Below are 15953 nucleotides of genomic sequence, written 5' to 3'. Positions count from 1 at the left end.
GAATTGTCGGATCGCCTATGACATACCAAAACTATTATGGTTTGGTTTAGGCAGGGCTAAATTAATGTTTCAAAACTAACTACCACCATCTAACTAATCATACTAATTGTAGTATTGGTTCAATAATAACAGATACACATGACTGACATAGTTTTATGTGCAATATTTATGTCAGATCTTAACAGCCTAACTCCACCCTTAGCCACTGACCATCGTATTGTCTAAGAGCGAAATTGTAATCTACCCTTTCTTTTGTAATCACTGCCTACATTACTTTTATATATTATTAGACAATTTGTATCATGTAACGAATAAAATTTGGTTTATATTTAATTTAAACAAGCAATACAATAATTGAATTGTATTCACTAAATTTAACTGGTTTAAAATTGATAAACGTTCATGAAAATCTGGCTTACATTTCGATTATGGTCAACAAAAAATATGAATGGAGTTAATAAAATTAACTCAACTAAAGCGATTCAATTTCCATCACATATCGGCAATCGATTTAATATTAAAACGGATTTTATAAAACTCTCTTTATATAGATTTAGATTTTCGTTTTAAGCACTTTTTATAATATTTAATTAACTTGCGACTTCACACCACATTTTCAATATTATGAATAAAACACATTGAAATAATATCTTATGTGTAGATTATCACATACACGTTCTTTCATATTACTGTTATTTTTTCATTTGAACTATATTTTCACTCACTTTGTATACATTTATATCTAAATCCACAATCATCACATTTTATGTCATGCTACTTGTGGGTAAGCAACAATCAAATTCTTATTCACTTGACTACACGGTGTTAACTGTCAAACATTACACTTTTTCACACTAAATTTGTTTCTACATTAAAATCAAATATTTCATCTGGTTTCTTCGTTTACAGTCAAGTACTAAACTTTTTTTAATCACTTCAAGATATTTTTCACCTAGTTTTATTTGTGCAAGTATAATAATATATTTATTGATCATTCTCATTTATCTCGGTTGACGAGGTTTGATTAAATTAGGTTAGTGTTACATAATTAAACACACACATAAAGCTTAAATTCCATCCAAAGAAGTTCGATATTAAAAATTAATTTATTATTGACTTTTTCATTATTTAGAGTGAATAAAAAAAAGAAAAACACCTCGTAACCCCCACGGGTTGCGAGCCAGTAATTTAAAGTATCAAACACTTACAAATATGTTTTTAATTTATGTTAATAATTTCCTTGTCTTTTAAAAATTCTGTCTGAAATATTACAATAATTATCCTAAAGTGGCCTTGCCTTTTATAATACTATAACAAGTTTTAAATAAACATTGACTTTAAATTCTCCAGGCCGGATGTTATCTTTGACAAAATTCATGAAGTCAGCTCTTAATTCAATTATTCTAAAATATTTAAATTCATATTTCATGGTTCAATAATTTAATATAAAATTTCAAAGCTAATAAATAATTTCATCGTTTAATTATAACTAAAAGATTTCACATTTTCAATTATTATTATCATTATCAAAGAATAATCTAAAGTTTAAAATAATATAATAAGTCTTACTCAAGTTTCTTCAGTTACTGTCAAATAAAACAATTTAAAGGTGTATTTGTGAAATAATAACTTTCAAGCATCAGGATTTAATTAATGAACAATGGAAGTTTGAATATTTCTCACAAATGATGTTTAAGGGACTGTAATAATTTATATTATATTTTTTATTTATATACTCAGGTAAAACTTTTTTTGATCGTTTATCTGATAATTTTGATTGAAATACGATTGATATCTTTATTAGTAAACACGACCGTAGATCGGGTTGTTACTAATCAACCAAAAAATTCAATTCATATCATATCAAAGGACAGATATACAAATACGTCATGTTCGCTTTATTATCAAACATAATAAATATCCAAATGTAAATTATATTAATTTACACTACAAAGTTCGCCTAGCCTCTAGTCTTTTCGATCGTTCTCTATGATGTTGAAAACTGGGCCACATAGTAAAAATAATAAAACGACGATTGTCTCCCTACTAAAAAATATAACACCAGCTCTTCAAAATATGTCTCAAGAAAATTCTGCAATAGTTTGAAGTTATATTGGGCTCATCGTCAGGTGAAAATCGAGAATTAGCACAGAAGAGAGAAATCTCATAATTAATGGTTTGAATCAAACTAAATATTTTATCGAATATATTTGACTATTATCTGTTTGATGACGTTGATGAAAATTGAAATTTTACTGCGTTTGTTCACAAAATAATAATTTGAAAAGGCATTATAACCACTGACATCTGATGCATCAAATATGGCTTTGTTCTCAGTTTTAATACGTTTAAAACAATATTCTTGTATGGCATTAATATATTTTATGTGGTCATTAAATGTTATTTTTTAAGATAAAAAAGACAAGTTATCATAAGTTTTCCAACAATTTACAGTTTAGTTAAATTTACAGATTATCTAGACTAGTGAACCAACGTAGGGTTTACGCCCCATCAGGGGGCGTTTATGCGCAAATCATTAGTATGTGTTACATTTTTATTGTTAAAAAACGAATATGAAAGAAAAGTTTGAAAAAATATTGATAATAATTAAAATTCATTATTCTCTGGGCAAAATGCTAACAACAGTCGTACTTTTGAAGCTAGTTATGAAATTTCTCTGCTCATAGCTAAGTCCAGAAAAAAATCATACTGTAAGGTAGGATTTAATTAAGCCAGATATATCGGTTTTTTCAAAAGGGTTTTGGAAAAATGATGATTTTTTTAAAACACTATTCAACATTAAAAATAAAATGCCGTGACTTTGTGTCAAAACACAAGCAAAATATCTAATTATGACAAATTTAACAATAAAAATTTGTTGCCAATCCCATCATCATAATTTAGTTGAATGCGACTTTAGCACTGTAAATGATTTGAAATTGAAAACAAAATTATTTTTATATCACAAACCATGGAGATTTAAGATTAAAATTGACCAAAATAGTACCTCACATAAAAAATCTCTTTGCAGCTCACATTAAGCACAAGGATCGCACTAATTTACTAATTTTCTTCCGAGTTGTACGAAATTTAAATTAAAATAGTATTGCTTATATGCATTTTTTATTTGGAGTAATTATTTTTTTTCAGAATTTGTTAGGTAACTATATAATGTTGATAGAGGGGTATGGAGATTTTTAAATCGTTGAAATGGGTTATGGCACAAATAAGGTTGAGAAACGCTGCTAGACCTTCACACATTGCTCCGGCCCTTAAAGGGGAAAAGTATATAAATATATTGTCAAATTTAAGCGTGAAAAATTGATCAATCATTATCTGAATATAATATATAAATGTGAAAAAGGTACAAAAAATTCGTTGTCATCTTAAACAAAAGAGAGTTTTTTATTTTATATTAGTTGTTAATAATAAATAAATAAATTGAAAAAGTATTAAGTATCTACTATATTATTTTACGATTACATGTTCTGAGATAAAACAATAATTGGCCATCTTATTTTATAACCACAATACGCTGCATAGTATAAAAATCTTAAATACTTCTTTTAGCATAGAAACTTTTTTCTTGGAGGCGGAATCGTTGTTTTGATAACTGAAATAAGCTATATACCAACAAATAAATGTCATTGTTCGTTTCGGAAAAATCTCCTGACTCCGCCATTTCGTCGCTTATCTGGATTGCCGTTATTTTTCATTCGCGTTCACGGAATGTTCACCGTTTATGATGGGAGCTAATCAAGCTCGCGTCGTAATCAGAAAATCATTAATGGGGCAGTAATACAAGTGGTTGAGTTGAATCATTGGTTCACATCCCCCGGTGCTTGCGATAACGTTAGCGTATAATAAAGCGCTTCTCCACAAACACAGCGTATAAGTGGAGTTATCATCATTTCGCCTTTTCGCCTTTTTTCTACTCCCTCCCCCTGCCCACCATCCACTCCGCCGGAAGAAAATCATCCAAGCGAACGGGAGGCTGAACTTTGAAATTACGTTATATTTTACGACAGGCGTAAGGCAACGGTTTTTTTAATATTTACATCACTCATTTTAATTAGATATCGACAAAATTCGCTCTTTTCATCACGGCAAGAGGGTAAAGTTTCCAGTCTTTACAACGCGCGTCAAACATGCGGATAATATTTGATGTGCGCCTTAAACGTATAATATAATATATAAACTATAGTCAAATTTTTATAGCATGTCACTTGCCGCAATGAATGTTTTTTATCTCTGGTTGAAATGATGAGAGCATCTATAAATGATAAAACAGTTCTTTTAATCAATGTAGACCAGGGGCCATCAACCTAGTGGACGTTCCAACTTTCATGGTGGGTGGTAGGGGTTTTAAAAACATTTGAAGGTGTATGACTGTATGAAAAATCCTTGTACCGCAAATATTAAAGAGGCTGATACAATTTGCCAAGAAGAACTGTTAAAAATTAGATATGATGAAGAAAGTAAACATAAATACGATAGTAGTGGATATCAAAACCTACAGAAAAATAAAAAAAATGGCTGTCTTTATTATTATATGCTTTAACTTATAAATTATAAATTTTATGAAGTAAAGTACTTCCCTATTTTATAAATCACCATTACTGTGGAACCGGTAGTTGGTTAGAAAACTTTACTACTAACAGAGATACAAAAGTGGGCGGTAGGTATAAAAAGGTTGACTACCCTTGATGTAGACCCTATTTTTCTGTCCACAAAATGTTATATTAAACAATCCGTGGAGGGAAAGCGACAATGATATTCGTCTTCACGAAGTGACTAGCTAGGTAGTGGAAACTATAATAATAATATTTAAGTAATATCTCTCTGTAATTTTGATATATATAAATATGCCTTTTAATCAGCGCTATTTTCTTAATACCTGAGCACATTTGTCTGTCTGTATTATATACAAAAATATTATTATATTTTTTTTCATCTCAAAATTAAGAATACAGGTAGGTTGAGTGGGTAGATAGCAGCGATGGATTGATGGAGTGAGGTGCGGGTAGAGGGGCGCGCGCCTATATCCAATCCACAGAATAGATAATGAGAAAGCCTGTTGCGATGTACCAAGACTTTTAATGCAGTTTTGGTTTATGACTTACTGACAGACAGGGCATGAAACGCGTGAAAATCCTAAACTATTACCAATATTTTATGCGCTTTTTGTTCGCTTCACAAACTTTAATGCATATTATTATACTGGGGTAACTATTGGAATACCTAGTTTAGTTTTAGCCCATATTTATCCACACTCCAGAATTATTGTACATTTTGATGTCCACTTTGTATATACAATTAATCCTGTCAACTGAACGTCCTTGACAGGAATTGGTTTCTAACTTATAGCTAATTAGGTAGATACATAATTAAACCATCGCTATAACTCCCGATTATTCTGCCGTTCTACGCCTATCGGTCGTCACGTATTCCATTCAGCCATCATATTTTTAACCTGGCTCTTCTCCAATACCCTAAAACCTATTTTCTGAACATTGCTGTCTTGACTGCTTGTCTGACTTGCTTTACTATGACATGTCATGATCATTCAAGATAACAACTTGACTACATGCAATGTTTACAACCGGTCATAAATTTGTAATATACCATTGTAATCGATTTTGATTATTTAAAACTTCACTATTTGTATACGTAACACACTTACCATTGTTAGACATACATAAAACTCAAAGATGCCCAAAAGCGTCACCTGGATTACTTAAAGACATCTCGTCAATTAGAAGTTAAATGCAAAACCCTCAATCGATACTAGATATTATATTATCATTAATCGTTTAACAACACCGATTTCCATACAATCCCTTAGCAAAGCATTTAGCTTAAGGGGGGTAGTACTGCTAATAAGTCGATAATTAATAACCGTGTAACATTAATTATTATCAATGGTTTATACCAGAACAATCTATAAACTTTTGTATGAATGATGCCCGATCTCTTCTCACCCTACGATAGGAATAATTTTATTATAAACATTTTTATTATATTTTGGTATATTAAATATCCGTAAGAAATGCATAATTGTGAAATATTTTTATGTCAACACGTCCATTATATATTTAATTTAAACTCAACATTTTTTTAAATACAATCGCTAAGCCTTTCTAAAGAAGAAGTTTTAATATATTAGATGATTTCAAATATTTTATTATCTTTACTTATTTTAACATGCAATAAAATGCTATAATAATTAGTGAAAGGTTACACAAAATTTTCGAAATTTGATTTGAAATGAGTATTTCCAATCGTCGATGAAGCACCGAACACCACCCCTCTTAAAGCTTGAGATGAAAGCCTTATAATTGAACGTGCAGCTTGAATCTATTGACTATTGTTAATACTTGACATACGTAATCTGCAATCGATATAACAGGAACTACCCAATACTTGGAGTATTAATTCAGCCTGTATTCGTATTGACAGACATTGCTGCGTAGTACTTATCTAATATATTGGATGTGAAGATGTTATGTTACCTAAACTAATAAATTATTAATCTTACCATTACAATTTTCTCACGTATTTGTAATTAACTTGCAATGCACAATCAAGCAGTCAATTGGCTATAATAATACAGGGTTAGCCCATAAATAATGCAGTAGTCTTCCTTAGTTCCCTCCACTCTTCACGGTCTTTTACTCTTCGTTTCCATTTACATCCAGCAATCTTTATGAGTTTTAGGTAGTCCCTGTGATCTTTTGTGTACCCGTTTGGTACCACTGTATGTCGGCATTTTATCCTACGGTTGTCCACTCGCCGAGTGATATATACTTATCTCCTATATATACCTACTTTCCATGATTATTCAAAATTTATTCCCATCTCGCTCGTAATTTTTCAATTTATTAGCCATAGAATTCTGTCAATTTTGAGCTTATAATAAATGAAGGTCTCTTCGGACATCATTATGAATGATGTGTCATGACTTTCCGTTTGAACTGTCTTAGTTTTTGTAAGTTTTTTGCACCAATCCAGGTGAGGTGAGGAGCGAGTAGAGGGGCACGCACCTACACCCAACCGTTGTCGAACAATATACTTGCAATAGTTAATCACTAGTAAGCAGCGGTGGAATGGTAAGGTATGATTAAAGTAGAGAGGCGTGTACATCTGACCGTTGTTGATAGTGCTAGCTTCGGAAAGTAATAGATGAATTATTAACGAGCTGACGTGAATAGATCTAACAATTATATATATATATATCGATAAATTACATTCAAATCTCATCGGTCTAATTTCCTAAGTAGAAATTTCCTAGACAAAACTGGTTCAACAAGACTGCTAAGCAAAGAAAAACATTTTCATGTATAACCACGTAAAAGAATTGATTACAATCAGTTTATCGTAATGATCTCATAAAGGGTTTATTTGTGCGAATACCATCAGTAGATTATATTATTTAATAAAACTAAGAGGTTTGTTTTGTTGATTTAACTAAATAGGTAACATTAACTAGGGGAGTAATGTTTAAGAGAGCTACATGACTGGAAATTCAATAGATATTCTTTCAGGATGTTAGGAAACCGATGGATAATAATCTTTTAAGGATAATGAAAATTACGGATATCATTACACACGTCTGTTGCATAATGAATTATGGTAAACAGAGAAGTAGAAGTATTGTAATAGCTCAACAACAAAATAACAATTCAATAGCAATATGAATTTATGACATAACTTGCAATCCTCTATAATAATATAATGTATCAGAACGAACTTTGGTGTGTTTACAATTTCTATTACTAATACGACTGTTTTGATTTTAATATGCTAAAACTCTTTATCAGTAAAATAAAATATGTAAAAAACATTTCAATAGAATCATATACCATCGCAGCATGAAGGCATGGCCCCCACATAGGGGGGGCTGACAGGGCTCTACCCTGAGGGCCCGGGCTCAGGAGGGGCCCGGCGAGGCGAATCGACCAAATAAGTGAGATAAACACACATCACAAATTTGCTTTAATACTAAAAAAATCACCTGCGGCGCTATTTTCCTTCAATTATATTATTATTTAAAGTTATGTGGTTGTACGATACAATTTTTAATTGTGTATCAATACTCGACAACTCCATTATTCAAATGGATGTATTAAAATATACAATAAAATACTAAAGATACATCCACACATTAATTTTACCGCGTACACCATTTGGAAAACGCTACTGTAGAGCGTCACACTGCCTTTATCTTTAAGCGATAGGGAGTGAGGCCCGCCAAAGATCCTAGCCTGGGGGCCCTCTTCACGATGTGGGGCTCATACATGAAGGTATTAACAGACTTTTTGTTACGAGGTATTGTTAACTATTATAATATATGCTCATCCTTTGGGCACATATTCGAAGTAACAATATTCGAAAAATCAACTATAATTTCATTTTAATCACCCAATGCAGTATTTTTCAATCGTTTAATAAAGCGGCATACTTGACCTTATGCAAAATTCCACCGGTACTTCAAGCATGGTGGTTCCTATAATGAATGATGTGAATCCATTCCTTCTAAATTATTCATAAAAGTCTTGATGCTAGTGGATGGTTTTATTGATAAATTGATTACGGTACAAGTACCCATGTTTACTGGAAGTCAGGCGGGAACAGCGGCAATTTTCATAGCCGGTTTCGGCAAAATTAATGAAATCAAGGATAATGTAACCTAACCTAATCGGACAGCTCTCGTAGTGCAGTACAAAAGGCTATGTTCAATACAACCGTATAATCTTACACAGTTTTTTTTAAGATATAGGTACCTACTGTATGTCTATAGCCCCTCGTATTAACTATGAATGGAGTGAATTTATTATAGTCTCCTGTCAACGTGTTTTATCGTACATACAGATCTCATAAATATTTTTATCATTATTGACATCTTAATATTCTACGCATTCATACGCGATGGACATTTATCATTAATTTGATCACAGCACAAACACAAAAATGCATTTTACCCAAACATGCGTCAATGAAAATATTGTTTCATTATCAAAAATCTACAATGTATTTGGAAAATACTACACGTCACTGTTCCGAGATGCATTTTGAAAATTTTCAATAATCATATTAACGGGTTTATTATGAATAATAAGGGGAATGTGTAGTAGTTACTATCATACGCATCTAGTCATTTAAATTCAAATTTATTTCTTTTACATACCTATAATGAACATGACAAATTATAAATTCAAAGCCTTGACAACATGACATAAAGTAAGTGTTAATAATTTTCAAATTAAAATACAGGGTAATATGAGTAAATAATACAAAAATAAAATAATAAAAATAAAAGTACATGGAAGCACTCAGCAAGAACTAGGTTTATAGACTTATAAAATAACACCCACCTAATTTTACTCTCACGTAAGTGGAATTTATAAATGCCCGAATTGTTTGATTAAACATAGTTATTGCCCTACCAATTGGTATTGGCTACCCTACTATTTGCACCTTGGGAGGACAAACAACGGATGCCCTTATTTCTAAGATAATTATCAGCTGAGACACATAAGCCAATACTACCAAGACTGGCATAGTTTCCATTTACGCCGCGTATAAGTCAGAAAAAATATGTAGCTGATAAAAGATCCCTTCTAAACTTTAAGCTACAGTATGTAAGCATACATAACAGAAAGTCAGTCGAAATGAAATCATGAAATACAAAACATTCAAATTACTAAAAATTTACATCAAATAATACTGATATTATCAAAATATTGAAGCTCGGATTGAAATAAATATAAGGGATTTCAAGTAAAACACAGTTTCTTATATATGTAAATAAATATAGTACGAGTATAATATAATAATATTATGAATTATAATAAATCTTTATCTGCATATTTGAAATAACTACAATTTAGTGATAAAAAATAATTGTAAAACTAGTGATAATTCAATTTTTAAATTTTTTAAATTTAAAATTTATCTTTTGTTTAATTAAAATACATTTTAATATAAAGTATCAGTAAATTGTATCAAATTACATGTTTAGTATTCTGTAGCTAGGTATCACCATTAGTAAGTAGCATTACACTTCAGGTTCATTTTATTTTCTTTCAGGCGTAATAAAAACAATACATTAAATTAACTCCTGCTTTTTACCTGTCTTCTCCATTTTTTTCATGGAGATACTGACCGCATATTATGTACGTTACAAATTTATCATATACTACGTCTTAATATAAATTTATACATCATATTATAAATAACACATATCAAAAATGTAAAAATAAGTCTCATCCGAAGGTTATCAATACCGCAATAGACTTTAAAAACCTTTGGTCTTGATCTTTAAAAAAACTCAGGAAGAAATAAGCTACAAAAAATTAAATATCGTGTTTTATTTTTATACTAGCTGACCCGACGAACTTCGTACCGCCTCAGAATCAATATACTTGTGTTAACTTATTAGCTGAATTATATTCAGTTTTTTATTAAAGTTCGACTCATCGACAGGAACACGGCTGTTACCGATAGTCAGCAATTGCTTGGAGAAATCTTCGGCAGATGGATTGTTTAGCAAAGCAATTCGCATGTTTGTCGTCAGCTGAAGTTTCTTCACATAGCGCCACAGAGTCGATGATTTGAGGCAAGCATTTATTTCATCGGCAGCGGCCGATCTTGGAATGACTAGTAGTGTTTGGCGGAAATTGGCCAGATAGTAGAATCATTGCACCTCCAAAACTTCTTGAGTCGTTACGCAGATCTTTCATAGTTCGATTAAGTGCTTTCAATGCGCCATTGTGCATTCATCCCAGGTGATGATTTTACTTGCTAACAAAACTTCGGCCATTACTGAGTGTTTCGCAATGTTGCATGTCGGTTTTTCAGTCGTTTTCAGGTTTAAGGGCAATTTCAACTTTGAATGAGGCGTTCGGCACCCTTCTAGCAACGTGGCCGCTATCTAAGAAGAAGCATGTGCTACAGCATTTTCAGATCTCGCACTCACAGTATCCAAAATCAATGACATGAGGAATGTCTTCATACTTCCACCGGGTGCCTCGAGGAAAAATAAGCCACCATTTTCACCATTATTTGCCTTCATTGATGTATCGTACACTTCTTTCTGTTGGGGGTTCAACAGTGGTACATTCGTTCGAACTGATTGGTTCAATGCATCTCGATCATAATATTCACATTCATGTACCAATTCTCGATTGAAAGCGTCGTACATTCCACGATGTGGCGTTGGCATTCCTAACTAACAAATTGCTGCACGTGAGGTAACACATGTCTTCGATCAAAAGCAAAGCCTGGTTATGTATCTCCTCATTCACCTCGAGATCGGGATTCCCTGAACTGACACAAATTCGATGTAAAATGTCTTCTGACATGTTATCCTTGTATTTTTTCTACAGTTCAGGTGGATTCGATGGGAAGCATGTCGAAATAATGATAGTAAATAAAGTGCATATCTAACTTAGAGATGCAGAAACAATTGCTTCAGCGATTGTCATATCGCAATGAGTATCGTTTTCAAGCAAATTGAGCTGTTGACATGAAGCACGAAATGTTGGGCACACTACACCATTGACAGTTAGACATTTCGACTATTATTCTTTCTTTTGTTTGTTTGTTTCTTGTTTATTGTTTCTGTCATGTATCAGAGATGGCGTTGTATACGGATTTAATTTTTTTGTGATGTTCTTTTATTTTCGAATGCGCGAATGGTTCATTGTTCAAAATATCAAAATGTATGAGAAAATTAATTTTATTCATAATTTTCTTTTCCGTGAATTTTTCCGATGTTTTAATAGTTATTCTGCTATTCGGGGCTGAGACAAATCCAACAAATCAAAGATCGTAAAAATCGGTCCAGCCGTTCTCGAGTTATAAATGGTGTAACTAACTCGAATTTCTTTTATATATATAGATAAAGCATTCTACAAAATAAATCCTATTATAAATAGTCACTCATTTTTCTAAGATCCTTTGTTGGTACCTATAAATAAATATTTTGTTTTTTTATTCAATAAATATACTTATTGTATTTTTTACTAAATGAATAATGCACGCAAAATTCTTAATTGAATATACAAACACAGTTTGAAACGATCTCAAAACAACCTTTTAGATAAAAATCTACCAATAAATTTTCCAAATGAGACTTAATCCTACATCCATTACTTTCTGGGTGGTGAGCTTTACCAATTTAGCTACCGATACAATTAATAAACATCGAATCAATTTTTCTCTTTACTTACCTGTGCATAGATAAATTTCGATTGGAATATTCGATAGTGATGCAACGAGTAATGTCGCGTTCCCACGACGTGGCGATTTTTGTCATTCAACTGTATGTTGAACGACAGTTGAATGTTATTTCATAAATATCAACCAAGTTGAATTGAGCTAAGTTTAAATTTTTTCTACTTTAGTTGATTCAACAGTGAATCATCATTTGGTTGTCCATCAAGTTTCGTACAACAACAAAGGTGATACCAACTTGCATCGGCACGAAAAATTTGTTTCGACTTAATACGATTACATAGATAATTTTCATGTGCCAGAGAGTGTTATTGTTTTATCTTCTGAATTAATTACTTCGTCTTCATTCGAGAAATAATTTAGGTGATTAGATAAAATAACGTTAACACTCCCGTTACGGTAATGTCACCTTAGGTTACCCAGCCCATTAAACTGCAAATATTTCAGTTAATATGCACTTCGTCATTTTCATATTTCGACCATTTCCAGAATCTTTAAAATCGATAGCATTATCTGGTACATAGGTATACTATAATTGATAGATATCTGTTCAATTTCATTTACCTGTCTTAAATGCACATTGCAAATAGAGCGTCGTATTATATTACGAACAATATGATAAATCTAAAACTATATGCGACAAAGAGAGACAACTCAACTGTGAGAAAAAGATACTATGGAAGTAAGGAGTGAGGTCATTATATTATGACGACTTGTTGGCTGTAAGGCCTTTTCCACATGGTGCGTGTCTTGCCGCGATTCGCCGCTAGTGAATGTGGACACCTCAATGAAGTCGCCTGTACCTCGACCGCGCGCAACAGTCGTCACGGCGCGAGTACTTGTGGAAGACTCAATGAGGTCACATGTACCTGGAATGCTCGCGAGTCAAAACGCGCCGAATGAATTTATAGATATACTCGTGTAATTATAATTATGTTTGGATGCATTTTGATCATTTTGTAGATAAAATAAATAGCAAATAATGACGTTGAAACCCTACACATATATGTTGCCTAAATATGCACATTCCTTTACCTATTTTCATACTATCAATGCCTGTAGTGAAATTCTTTTCAATTTATTTTTCAACATGTACCTACACACAGTTGAGCAACAAAAATCGACACGTCGTGAGAACACGGCGTTAGTAAACAATCATTATCTTTGACGATTATGTATTTACAATCATATATTTGAATTTAAATGTAATCTTTATCTTATTTTGAGATCGTAATCGTATCCATTAATTGAATGAATAAAATTTCTCTTTCCTTAGAAACTACTGATAATATCTGATTTTATTTATTTATTTTATTATATTAATAATAATAATATTATGCTTTTTCAGTAGGAATTCAATAATTAACATGTTCTCAAAATATGAAATGTATGACTGTGATTTCGAAATATTTGCCCTTTGATCATCATTTTAAATATTTCCATGAAACCCACGCACAAAATATAGTGTTTTTTTTTATTGTTTTTGGTCTGTCTGTACCATTATAACTCAAAAACTACCGCACCCATATTGATAAACCTTGCACAGCTATTGCTAGTATCAATTATCATCTTGATATTTCAAAGGTTCCGAAGTTAAGATAAAACTTTTTACAAATAACACATTTACAACAATTCATACCGAGTTAGTAAAGTGACCAGATAGCAACGGTGAATTGGTGAGGTGAGGTACAAGTAGAGCGACCGCACCTACAACTAACCGTTGTCGACCGCGCGGTTTATCTTTGTTGTTATACTGACATTATGTGTGTTTAAAGGCACTAACTGGAATTGAAGTTCTGGTTAAAGGGACGCGCACTTAAATCCAACTGTTTTCACACACATTATATGACCATGTTGTACTTACTAATAATTGTTTTTTGGAAAAATATATGTCAGTCACTTACTCAAGCTATTAGGACCGTACTCTAGGTCTAAACAAACAACGTGTGAATTTACCAACCCGGGATTCGATCTCGGGAGTCGGGACCCATAACATTATAAGCCGCCACGTTAGCGCTCGGCCATCGTGGGCGTATCTATCTATTTACTCATTCTGTATTTCACGCAGATGAAGTCTCGGACGATCGCTATTGAGACGTAAAATACCAGAGTTCATTTAACGACAGTCGCTGTCTGAATGAGATAAGATAATAAAAACAAATTTTCAATTAATAACCCCACTTGTTTCTACTTGTAATAATAATGATATATTATTAATATTATTACAATTCAAATTATAAAATACGTTTCACAAATCACATACTCAAAAGTAGAAAACCCACTTATTTCATAATACAATTATTATACCACAATAAAATACTTAACCCACATAAAGGTTACTTACTCGATTGTATCAATTATCTAATTGAATCGCAACGTTTTTTATGACTAGGAAGATAGTAACGTTGCTATGAATTATTGTCTTGGTAATGCTTGATATTAAAACGCACGCTCGTGAACCCGAATATGGCATCCAGTAAGCAAACAAAACGTGTTTATGAAGGAATATGAAAAATGCATGAGTGCTTTCTTGGAGTATGTAAACATTACAACCAATGTGCGTCCGTTCTTACTCAAACAATTATACGCGATGGAGAATTAAATGTCTCTGAGAGAAAATGTATTGGTAATATATTTATCGAATTCCTATTTATTTTTCTAAACATTCTAGTATACAAGTCATGCATGGATACCTGACGATAACAATTTGATTTATATCATCATCATCCGTATTCAATTCGCTGCTTTATGAAGACCTCCCGGAGCTCCCTACACTCTTCTTGGCCCATAGTTTTTCGTTGCCAGGTACATCCACCGAACTTTATAAGTTCGTCTATTCTGTGGGTTTTAGGACGTCCTTGTTGTCATATAGTGCCCCTTGGATACCACTTCATGACGGCATTTGTTTACTCGCTGAGTGACTCGCACTCCTGTCTATCTGCTTCTCCATTGGTTTATTTATTGTCTTTTCACGTCGTGACCAACTTGCACATTTCCATTCCAACCTTCGCTATCCATTTTTTAGTTTTATCTTGCATTAAAGGTTAATTTTTCACATGAATAATATATGCACGATGATAATTGTGGTATCGTACAAAGTAATTGAAAAATTATAATTTAAATGCCTTAGGGATGTTCGATGCTTGCAAAAATATCGATTCTTAGAATCGATTCAATTTAAGTAATAAAAAACTTATAAAGTATTAAATTATATAGTTAAACTTTTAATCGAGTATAGTTGGGATTGTAGCTCTGTCGCTTTAAATCGTAGCAACGAGAGGCACAATAATGTACCAAACGACGGAATTTTTGACAGTAATCGTGACTTTTAAGTTGTTGTTACAGAATCAGACACATTTTCGTTTTTAATAATGGTTTTTTGTTACACATCAAGCAATTTCACTATATCATCAATCTTCCCGTGTCACGGGTATAAAGTTTCACTTAAAAACATGATTCTACAAAAACCATTAGCAGAAAAATGAAGTTTTTTTTTCAATAATAACTATAAAATCTACTACTATCATAAAAATCACTTAAAAAATTACAAAATAAAAATAACTTTTTATATACAACGTTTTTAAATTTTCTGTTGAATTATTATGCTCAAACTTGTACTTGATATGTAGCAAATAAAAAACAAACAAACAAATACAGAATACTGAAATGTCATTTTGACATTTCATTTTGATTTCCATTGTAACGCACGTATATAT

This window comes from Rhyacophila brunnea, unplaced genomic scaffold (assembly GCF_057557595.1).
Source record: "Rhyacophila brunnea isolate RB1 unplaced genomic scaffold, BYU_Rbru_1.0 scaffold_10, whole genome shotgun sequence".
In the NCBI taxonomy this organism is placed as follows: domain Eukaryota; kingdom Metazoa; phylum Arthropoda; class Insecta; order Trichoptera; family Rhyacophilidae; genus Rhyacophila; species Rhyacophila brunnea.
This window is presented reverse-complemented; position numbering follows the sequence as displayed.